Here is a 9,739-nt window from a genome sequence, read left to right on the forward strand (position 1 = left end):
GGGGGTGAGAGCTCATTGCTGAGTTGTTTAGTAAACAAAACTCTGAGCCCTTGGGTGGGGAGTAGGGATGCTTGAGAGAAAAGGACAGGACAAAAAAAAAGAGGGAACCAGCTCCCTCCAAGAATATTTGAAAGGCTCCACCTGTCAGCTTTTGTTTTTGTTATCAAACTTATTTTGAAAATGTTCAGTCCTAAAAAAAAGTTGCAAGAATGTTGTAAAACGTCCAAACGCCTGTCACCTAAATTCTCCCATTCTTAGCATTTTGCCATATTTGCTTTCGTTCTTTCTTGCTGTGCATACATATATCTAATATAATAGAATACACTGGTATTCGTCTTAGTCTTTTATTTTGCTAAACCATTTAAGAGTAAGTTGCAGAGATCATGATCTGCCCCCTCCTCAAATACTCCAAGGACATTTTCCTACATCCCTACAGGAAAATACTCAATCTTGAGAAGTTGAATACCAACACAACACTATGATCTAATTTCCAGTCCATTTTCTAATTCCACTGATTGTTCAGTACCATCCTTTATAGCAGCTCTTTGTTTCAATCCAACTGAACAAACTCTTCAATAGTCAAAGACCCAGGAAACAGATTCCCTTTGCCCCTTGCCTCATGGCTGGCCAGGACCGGCAGTCATATAGGAGGAATGAAGCTATGATCAGAAAACAAGGCCAAGCTTGGGAGGGCAAATAGGGCCAGATGTAAGATCTGGCTAAGCTTGGGCAGCCCTGAAAGCTTCTTCCAGGGGAGCCTGGAGGATGGAGGTGCGTTGGGGGAGGAGAATACTGGTTCTCAAAAGTATTGGGAGCCTAAGGGAGACAGGAGGCTCTCATGCCTCCTGTGACAGCACCAATCCCTTGGCCCAGGTTGGTGGGGGGCGAGGGGAGCTGTGTGAGAGAGATGGGGAGACAACCAACATTTAGGCACAGGAGCTGGCAGGAGATGGGCAGCCTTGTCATCTGAATGCTAAGCAGCTAGTTTATACATTCCTTCAACAAGTGTTTATTGCACCCTTGCTATATGCTGAGAACTATTCTAAATGCTGGGGATAAAACTTGGATTTGGCCCCAGCTCCAGCCCCTGTTTATGTTTTATTGAAAGATGTGACAATTTGGGAGTTTTAAAAATATATTTATTTATTTGGCTGCACTGGTCTTAGTTGCGGTGCATGGGATCTTTATTGTGGCATCCAGGATCTAGTTCCCTGACCAGGGATCAAACCCAGGCCCCCTGCACTGGAAGCTTGGAGTCTTGGCCAGTGGACCACCAGGGAAGTTCCCGGGGGATGTGACAGTTTGAAGTCCGGTTATGGAAAGAGTCACTCCCCTCCCGCCCACCCCCACCCACCACACCCATACATCCACATACTTGTTGTGAGGGGTAGATATTTCCTCACTTTGCTGATATTAGACTTAGCCATGATGTTTCTTTAGCCAGTAGAATGTTAGCGGCTTGCTCCTTGGAAGAAAAGCTACGACCAACCTAGACAGCGTATTAAAGAGCAGAGATGTCACTTTGCCAACAAATGTCCATATAGTCAAAGCTATGGTTTTTCCAGTAGTCATGTATGGATGTGAGAGTTGAACCATAAAGAAGGCTGAGTGCCAAAGAATTGATGCTTTCTAACTGTGGCACTAGAGAATACTCTTGAGAGTCACTTAGACAGCAAGGAGATCAAACCAGTCAATCCTAAAGGAAACCAACCCTGACTATTCATTGGAAGGACTGATGCTGAAGCTGAAGCCCCAGTACTTTGGCCATCTGATGCGAAGAGCTGACTCATTGGAAAAGATGCTGGGAAAGACTGACGGCAGAAGGAGAAGGGGGTGACAGAGGATGAAATGGTTGGATGGCATCATCAAAACAATGGACATGAGTTTGAGCAAGCTCCAGGAGATAGTGAAGGACAGGGAAGCCTGGTGTGCTGCAGTCCATGGAGTTGCAGAGTCAGACACGACTAAGCAACTGGACAACAACAGCACTGTGAGCATCCTTAAATAACCTGTGACATTTAACTTGGCTTTTAAGTTCCTACCATTTGCCTCCATGGAAAGGCTAAGTCCCACTGGTCCAAGGACAATGAAGAATTACTTGAATCTGCACAGGAGCTACAACCTGGAGCTGTGCTGCCCAGCAGCCCCACAAACTCACGAATAAGAAAAAGAAATGCTGTTGTTTTAAGCCCCTGAGTACTGGGGTGGTTTGTTACACAGCATTGCTTCAGTAATAGCTGACTAAGATGGGCAGCAACAACAGAAACCAGCCAACATGTAAATGCACCGTGTCAGGGGATGATAGAGACAGGAAGAAAAGGAAAGCTGGAGAAGAGGAAAAGGGCAATGGGTGCAGGGCAGCCAGGGAAGGCTCTTTGATAAGGGGACTGGGGGAAGGAAGTGGGGATGAGTCATGTGGCTTTATCTAGGGGAGGGAATTTCAGTCATAGGAAATGGCAAGTGCATAGGTCCCAAGGCAGGAATGAGCTTCCTGGAGGAGCAAGTCTGAGGCTAGAGGAGCAGGAGGCAACGGAAGGGCAGAGTGGGGGTGACGCAAGATGGCTCAGGAAGGGTGCTGGGGCCAGACCCTGTGGGAAGGATGTGGACTTTTATTCTCATCATCTAGTATAACTCGTAAGCTGTCTGATGAAAGAGCTCGAAAACACATGCAAAGGCAGAGGGGTTGGGAAAGTCACTGGCTGAGCCCCCTGCTTTGAGACCTGCAAGGAAAGGACCGTTGTAGGCCACAATCCAGCCAGTGTCCAGGGGCCTTTTCCCAGCTTCATCTTCCTGATTTTCTGTGAGGCTCTCCCTACCCTTTGCCTCAGTGACCCTTCCCTACGCTTACTCCCCTCTTACACCCCCAGTGCCTTCTCTGCTCCCCCAGCCCTTCACTGGGCCTTCCGGACACCCACCCCTCCACTTCCTGCTCCCCTCAGTCAGTTCTCAAAGTGGGAATGACTCCCAGCTCTCCAGCCCCGTCTCCTTTCTGGGACCCTGGGCATTCCATCATGAGCTCCCTACTTAGCTGTGTCCCCCAAGGCAGCCTCACAGTCCAGACGTGGCCTAAACTGAGGCCATCCCCAGGGGAGAGGCTCTCAGAGACTGTCTGAGACCTAGGAGATCCATAGATCCCCTCCCCAACCCCGAAGTCCATTCAAGTTCACAGCTCAGCACCCCAGTTCCATTTTGATAAAATGCCAATTTCAAAATGTCACTCCTCAGCCCCCACCTTGGGTGGCTGCTCTCTCCCGGAGATGGAGAAACCCTCCTGGGACCAGTGCTGAATAGCCTCTCCAGTTGGGTCTCAGGTCACCTTCGTTCCCTGGGTAGACCCTCCCCTCCCGCCTAATGGGACCCTCTCCTCCGCCATGACCTCCAGCACGTTTTCACCTCTGTTTTCACCTTGCCTTGAGCGCAACAGGTATTTACTGAGGGCCTACTGCGTGCAAGGCACTGTCCAGGGTGCTGAAGAGCAGAGGGGTACCCAGCATAATCCACCTCCTTCTTCTTGGAGCCTACAGCCCCTGGAGCCTGCCAGGGGGCCCCCACCACCCTCCCCGATCTTTTCCTTCCCACCCCTCCCTCCAGGTGGGGCCACTCAGAGCCTCAGTGATCAAGTGGCTTCTCCTGCCACTTGGCTGCTTGGCACTTAAGCATATATTGCCTTGAGTCTGATTGTTCCTTTAGATGAAAATTTCCTTTTTAATTGTAAAAGTAATGCATGTTTTTACTTTGTTTCAAAGTTTTTAGTTACTGATTCAATTTCCTTAATTGATATTAGGCTATTCAGATGTTATTCTTTGAGTTAATTTTTATAATTTGTCTTTGATATCATTCAGCTTAATTAAGTTGTCAAGTTTGTTGGCAAAATAAGTAAATAATGCATATTCATCGTGGAAAAATGGAAAATACAGAAAAGATAGAAGAAAAAAATCTTATTATATAAGAATAGTTAAAGCTTCCCTTTAAAACAGACATTGACTTCCCTGGCATTCTGGTGGTTAAGATCCAGGCTCCTAATGCAGGGTGCACAGGTTTGATCCTTGGTCAGGGAACTAAGATCCCACATGCCACATGGTGTGGTTAAAAAAGAAAATCAAATTATCTGGAACAAAAAAGAAGTCTTTAACAGTTGCCTTTCCACACCTCTTCCTGACAGAGAAGGGCAGCCTCGATTTCCCTGGTGGGAAATGGAGCCTGGGTTGTTGTTTAGTCGCTCAGTCGTATCTGACTCTGCGACTCCATGGACTGCAGCATGCCCAGCTTCCCTGTCCCTCACCATCTCCCAGAGTTTGCTCAGACTCATTTCCATTGAGTCGGTGATGCCATCCAACCATCTCATCCTCTGTCACTCCCTTCTCCTCCTGCCCTCAATCTTTCCCAGCATCAGGGTCTTTCCGATTAGTTGGCTCTCCGCATCAGGTGACCAAAGTATTAGAGCTTCAGCTTCAGCATCAGTCCTTCCAGTGAATATTCAGGGTTGATCTCCTTTAGGATCTCCTTTAGGTTTGATCTCTCTGCTGTCCAAGGGACTCTCAAGGGTCTTCTCCAGCACCACACTGAGTTTCTTGAGCACCTGGACCCCACAATAATTTGGGCGTGAGCTCTAGTGCAAACAACCAAACCAAATCCTTTTCTGGGAGCAGGAAGAGTTTTCCAAGGGTGAGAAGAGAGAAGAAAGAGCGTAAGAAAATTGAGTTCTTATTGGAAAGCAGGGAGCCCCACAGAGGGGAGACCCCGCATCCAGAAGTTCCAAGAGAGCATGTTAAAATGGACAGCAGAGCCCTGAAAAGGCACCAGGAGGTCTCGGCCCCTTCCCCACTTACCTCCCCACTTGCCAATCCTCACCCTCTCTGACATGCGGTGCTTCCCGTGAGACTGAGCATGGCCCCCACGTGCTGCAGCTAAAGAGTCTGTACACTGCAACAAAGATCTCACATGCCACAACTAAGACCCAATGCAGCCAAAGAAGGAAAGCAAGAAAGGGCATGGCTGCACTTCACAGGGAGTGGCACGTGCCACAAATCCCTCTGTGAATTGCAATGTCCAGGACAAACATGAGGGCTGCTCTGTCCTGCGCATGTCCAGCTGACCTGTGCCCCACCTCCCAAGGACAACAACCACATTTATTCATATTTCTTCTCTGTGTGCCCTCATGCCCAGTACTGGAGCGGGCGGGAACACCAACACATTTATTATGCACCTATTGTGTACTAGACACCTGCCGGAGTCTCACACGGATAGCTAGAATGACCCTTGGAGCTCAGATCCACCTCCTGCACCGATGGGGAAAATCAAGGTTCACCAAGGTGACCTGATGCTCCCAGCTGGTGATGGAGCTGACGCCCAGGCCCTGAGGGATGGGGGAAAGAGGGAATGAATGGAGTGAAATCGGGTAGCGATCAGCACGAACAAGAGTGGATCCATAATGAGATTTAACCTTGACTTTGCTCAGCACTCATGGCAGTACCTCTGTCTCTCCAAGGCTCTCAGGACTCTCCAAAGAGCCTCGGACGTGCAGGGCACAGCGGGCAGACCCCAGGGCCCTGCTATGGACGTGTGCCAGTGGGCCTTACCATAGGCTTCTCAGCTTTGCCAGTTTGTTCCAAGAGCCCCAGCCTGTCCCCAGGGTGCAGGACGCCACCCCCAGCCACTCTGGCCCAATTTCTTACAGGCTGCTCTGGGATGGCGTCCCAGTGCCCTATAAATAGCATCTCTCCTGGGCTCCAGACGGCCAGTTGGCAAACACTGTAATTTGCTGAAAAGTTTGGAATGTGTCTAAAAATGAAGAAGGCAAATGAGACCAGCCTGGCGCGGGTGCGACCAGTGTATCCATTTCAGAGAAGGGCTGAGACGCTCTCCTGCACCTGGCCAACGACTTCATGAGGGTGCCACAGGCAAGGTTTCGGGCAGAGGGGACAAGTGTGAGTCTAGGGAGTCCGTGTTATCATTTCTGGCAACAGTGGCTGCCTCATCCCTGACCTTCCTGCCCAAAGAGGGAGAGGGTCTGCCACCACTGGGAAGGGACTGCCATGGCTTAACCTTTTCTTGGACTGTTTCTTGGACTAAATTGAAGAGGGCATGGTGAGCACATAAGGATTATGAGAGCCAGAAGGAAACCCCCCAAATAATTTCATTCAACTCCCCCAGCTGACAAACAAGAAAGTGATTTGACAAAAAGCAAATTGCAGTAGAACCAGATTTAGGCTGAGGTCTCTGGGATCCCAGTTTGGTGCCACGTCTTCGGTTCATGGCCTCCTGAGAAGGTCCACCTCTCTTAGGGATGGGGGAGGGGTTCAGGGGAAGGGTCGGTGGCTCTCTGATCACAGTGAACATTGACAAGTCTTTCTGATGTTCTGGTCTGATCCTCACTGCACTCCGGGATGGCGCAGCCACTATGCTTCTCATGGTCCCAGGGATGGAGATTCATTCTCATCCACAAACCAGAGAAAGGCCAGAGGGGAACTCACCACTCTGTCCTCAAGCCATGATCAAGGCGTTTCCCCTCTTCAGGTAGAACTCAACCCCCTCAAAAGCCATCTTTTATTAGCCTTTGTGCTATCTTCTGGGCTTCCCAGGTGGCTCAGTGGTAAAGAACCTGCCTGCCAATGCAGCAGAAGCAAGAGATGCAGGTTCGATCCCTGGGTCAGGAAGATCCCCTGGCGAAGGGAATGGCTACATGCTCCAGTATTTTTGCCTGGAGAATCCCATGGACAGAGGAACCTGGAGGGCTACAGTCCATGGAGTGCAAAGAATCATGATCTTCTGGGGTTTTGACTTTTCCCTAAAGGAAGGATCAGAGGACTGAGAGTAGTGGTAGAATGAGAAACAGGAGTTCTGAGCTGGAGCCCCCAGATCCAGCATGCCCTGACTATATTACCTTGGGCAAGTCACCTCCCTTCATGGAGCTTCAGGGAACCCACTATGTAAAACTATAGTGACCACCAAAGCGTCCACTGATGGAGGCCGTGACCGTGTGCTTTACATGCATCGTTCTCTTTGTCCTCGTATCCACTATACACGCAGTGTATATTCTTATCCCATTTTACAGAGGAAATTGAGGCAGAGGTACAACAATATACAACCAAGTATATTATTCAAGACCACATCTTTTAAGTTCAAAACCCACTGCACTGCTCTGAGGTCCCTTTTAGTGCTAATCTTTCTGCCTTTGGTGGCTCCAAACACAGTTTTGTTCTTGTTTAGTCATTGTGTCCGACTCTTTTGCGACTCCATCCACTGTAGCCTACCTGGCTTCTCTGTCCCTGGGATTTCCCAAGCAAGAATACTGGAATGGGTTGCCATGCCCTTCTCCAGGGGACTGTCCTGACCCAGGGATTGAACCCAAGAGTTGCACTGGTAAGTGGATTCTTTACCACCAAACCACTAGGGAAGCCTCAAACACGATGAAGTGAAGTGTTAGTCACTCGGTTGTGATCGACTCTTTGCCACCCCATGGACTATAGCCCACCAGGCTCCTCTGTCCGTGGAATTCTCCAGGCAAGAATACTGGAGTGGGTTGCCATTCCTTTCTCCAGCCCAAACAAACACAACAGGAACTAGTAATAGCTCGGTTGGTTGCTTCCAGCTCTTGTCTGCTGAGAGTCTTCGTTTGAGGCAGGGCAGGCTGGCAGCGAGGACAGTTCACATCCATGGAGAAGCTGTACTTTGAGAAGGAACCAGGACATCGAGGCCTTGGTCCTTCGGGGAAGGCCACCATTTCTCCGCAGAAGGCACCTGCCTCCCTGCCCGGTCACACGGTGGGGAATTGTGGCTGAAAAGCGACATCTTGTGTCCAGTTATAGAACTGCACTCCAGCAGGACAATTTCCAGGGTGGTTCAAAAGGACAATGAAGAATGAGGGGAAATATTATAAATATTAGACTTGGAGGGTCATCTAAGGTCTTTGTAAAGTTTTTAAAACACAGGCTTCGGGGTCTCATACCAGACTTAGAGAAACAGAACCTCAAGGTGAGAGAGCGGGGAATCTGGTTTTTAGGCTCAGGGAATTCTACAGCAGTCTAGCTGAGAAACAGCTAGAGGGCTGGTCAGAAGACCTTGTCCTTGCAGCACCTCCAACTGGTGTCTAACTCCTGTCTGAGCCAGTGGAACTTTTTAGGCTGCTGGCAAAATGAAATCCATTGGGTCCTATTTACAAAAGCAAATCTACCTGCACCTTAAATTTGATTTGTTGTTGTTGTTATTCAGTTGCTAAGTCATGTCTGACTCTTTGGGACCTCATGGACTGCAGCACGCCAGGCTTCCCTGTCCTTCCCTGTAGCCCAGAGTTTGCTCAAACTTACGTCCATTGAGTCCATGATTAGGAAATAAAATGGCAGCTAATAGGCACTGCCTATTGGTCCAGTGGGTAAAACTCTGCACTCTCAATGCAGGGGGCCTGGGTTTGATCCCTGGTCAGGGAACTAGGTCCCACATGCCCCAGCTAAGAAACCTGGAGCAGTCAAATATGTATATGTATATGTGTGTGTGTATATATATATATATATATATATATATAATGGCAGCTAATAAAGAAACTTCATATGGAATTGGTTATTTTAGATCGATGTCAATGAATTTTAGTCCAGGAGCAGAAGATACAAACATCTTTCTTTTCTTTCTTTTTGACTGCAGTGGTTCTCAGCCAGCAGAGACTAGCTCAATGAGTCCCTCAAACACTAGCAACAGAACTCACACTGTGGTTTATGCTTTCCAAAGCTCTTTTCATATTATTTACCTAATCAGTTCTTCCCAATCACCATAACCTCCCTTTAAACAAATAAGCCTGAGTCTGAGGCTTGGGCGGTTATGACACCTCCAGCCACAAAGCGCGTTGACAGGAGCATCTGTGTAGGGTCCTCACGTGACCTGCTGCCACTCAGTTCCCCCTTCGCCCCCTAGTCAGGACTGTCATCCTGCCCTTTCCCCATTCAGGAAGCTTCTCTGGCTCCCCAGCAAGTTCAAATGCACATAGGCCTGGAATCCAGGCCCACCCAGCCTGGAACCACCTTTTCTTTCCACCCTGTATCTCCTGGTTCTTCCCAGCTGGGCTCTATCTCACCCTCCCCGCCTCCCTGCTGGTATTCGAGCTGTTCCCCTGCAGAGCGAGCACCCCCTGGAGGGTGGAGTAGAAGGAGTCATCTTCGGGGTGGGGGATGCTGGCAGTGGGTACCCTTTACAACACCCTCCAAACCCCCACAGCCGGCCTCACTTCTTCAGCCTCTACCAGTACCTCCTCCTCCAGGAAGCCTCCCCGGCCATGATTGAATATCCACTGTCCAGCAGTACAGTTGCAGACTCTCACTGCCTTCCCTACACATACCTCACACATACACCCACCATTTTGCCCTTTCTGCCCAGCACCTTAAACTTTTTGAGATATTTCTGTTCATCCCTTCTGTCACAGGAAGGGATGGGTAGATAAGAGAGTGCCACCATCCATGCTGGGACCCACTGTGAATTTATGAACAGAATGGGGGTGACTGACAGAGCCCTCCTCCTGCCACCGTACATCAGCAGAAATCACTGCAGGCTACTGTGACCGCTAAAGGCGCTCACTGGTCAGCACCATAGAGTCTGCTTTCTGGGTCCTGCTTTCTGGGTCCTGGAGCGAAATAACAGAGTCACTCTGGGGTCAGGAGGGCCAGCATGAGTGGAAGACTGACATGGAGGAGGGGCCAAGGGGACTGGAGCACTGTGGCCACATGCCACTCTCATGCCATCCTCAGGGCATGAA

Source organism: Oryx dammah, unplaced genomic scaffold, assembly GCF_014754425.2.
Source record: "Oryx dammah isolate SB20612 unplaced genomic scaffold, SCBI_Odam_1.1 HiC_scaffold_8, whole genome shotgun sequence".
In the NCBI taxonomy this organism is placed as follows: Eukaryota; Metazoa; Chordata; class Mammalia; order Artiodactyla; family Bovidae; genus Oryx; species Oryx dammah.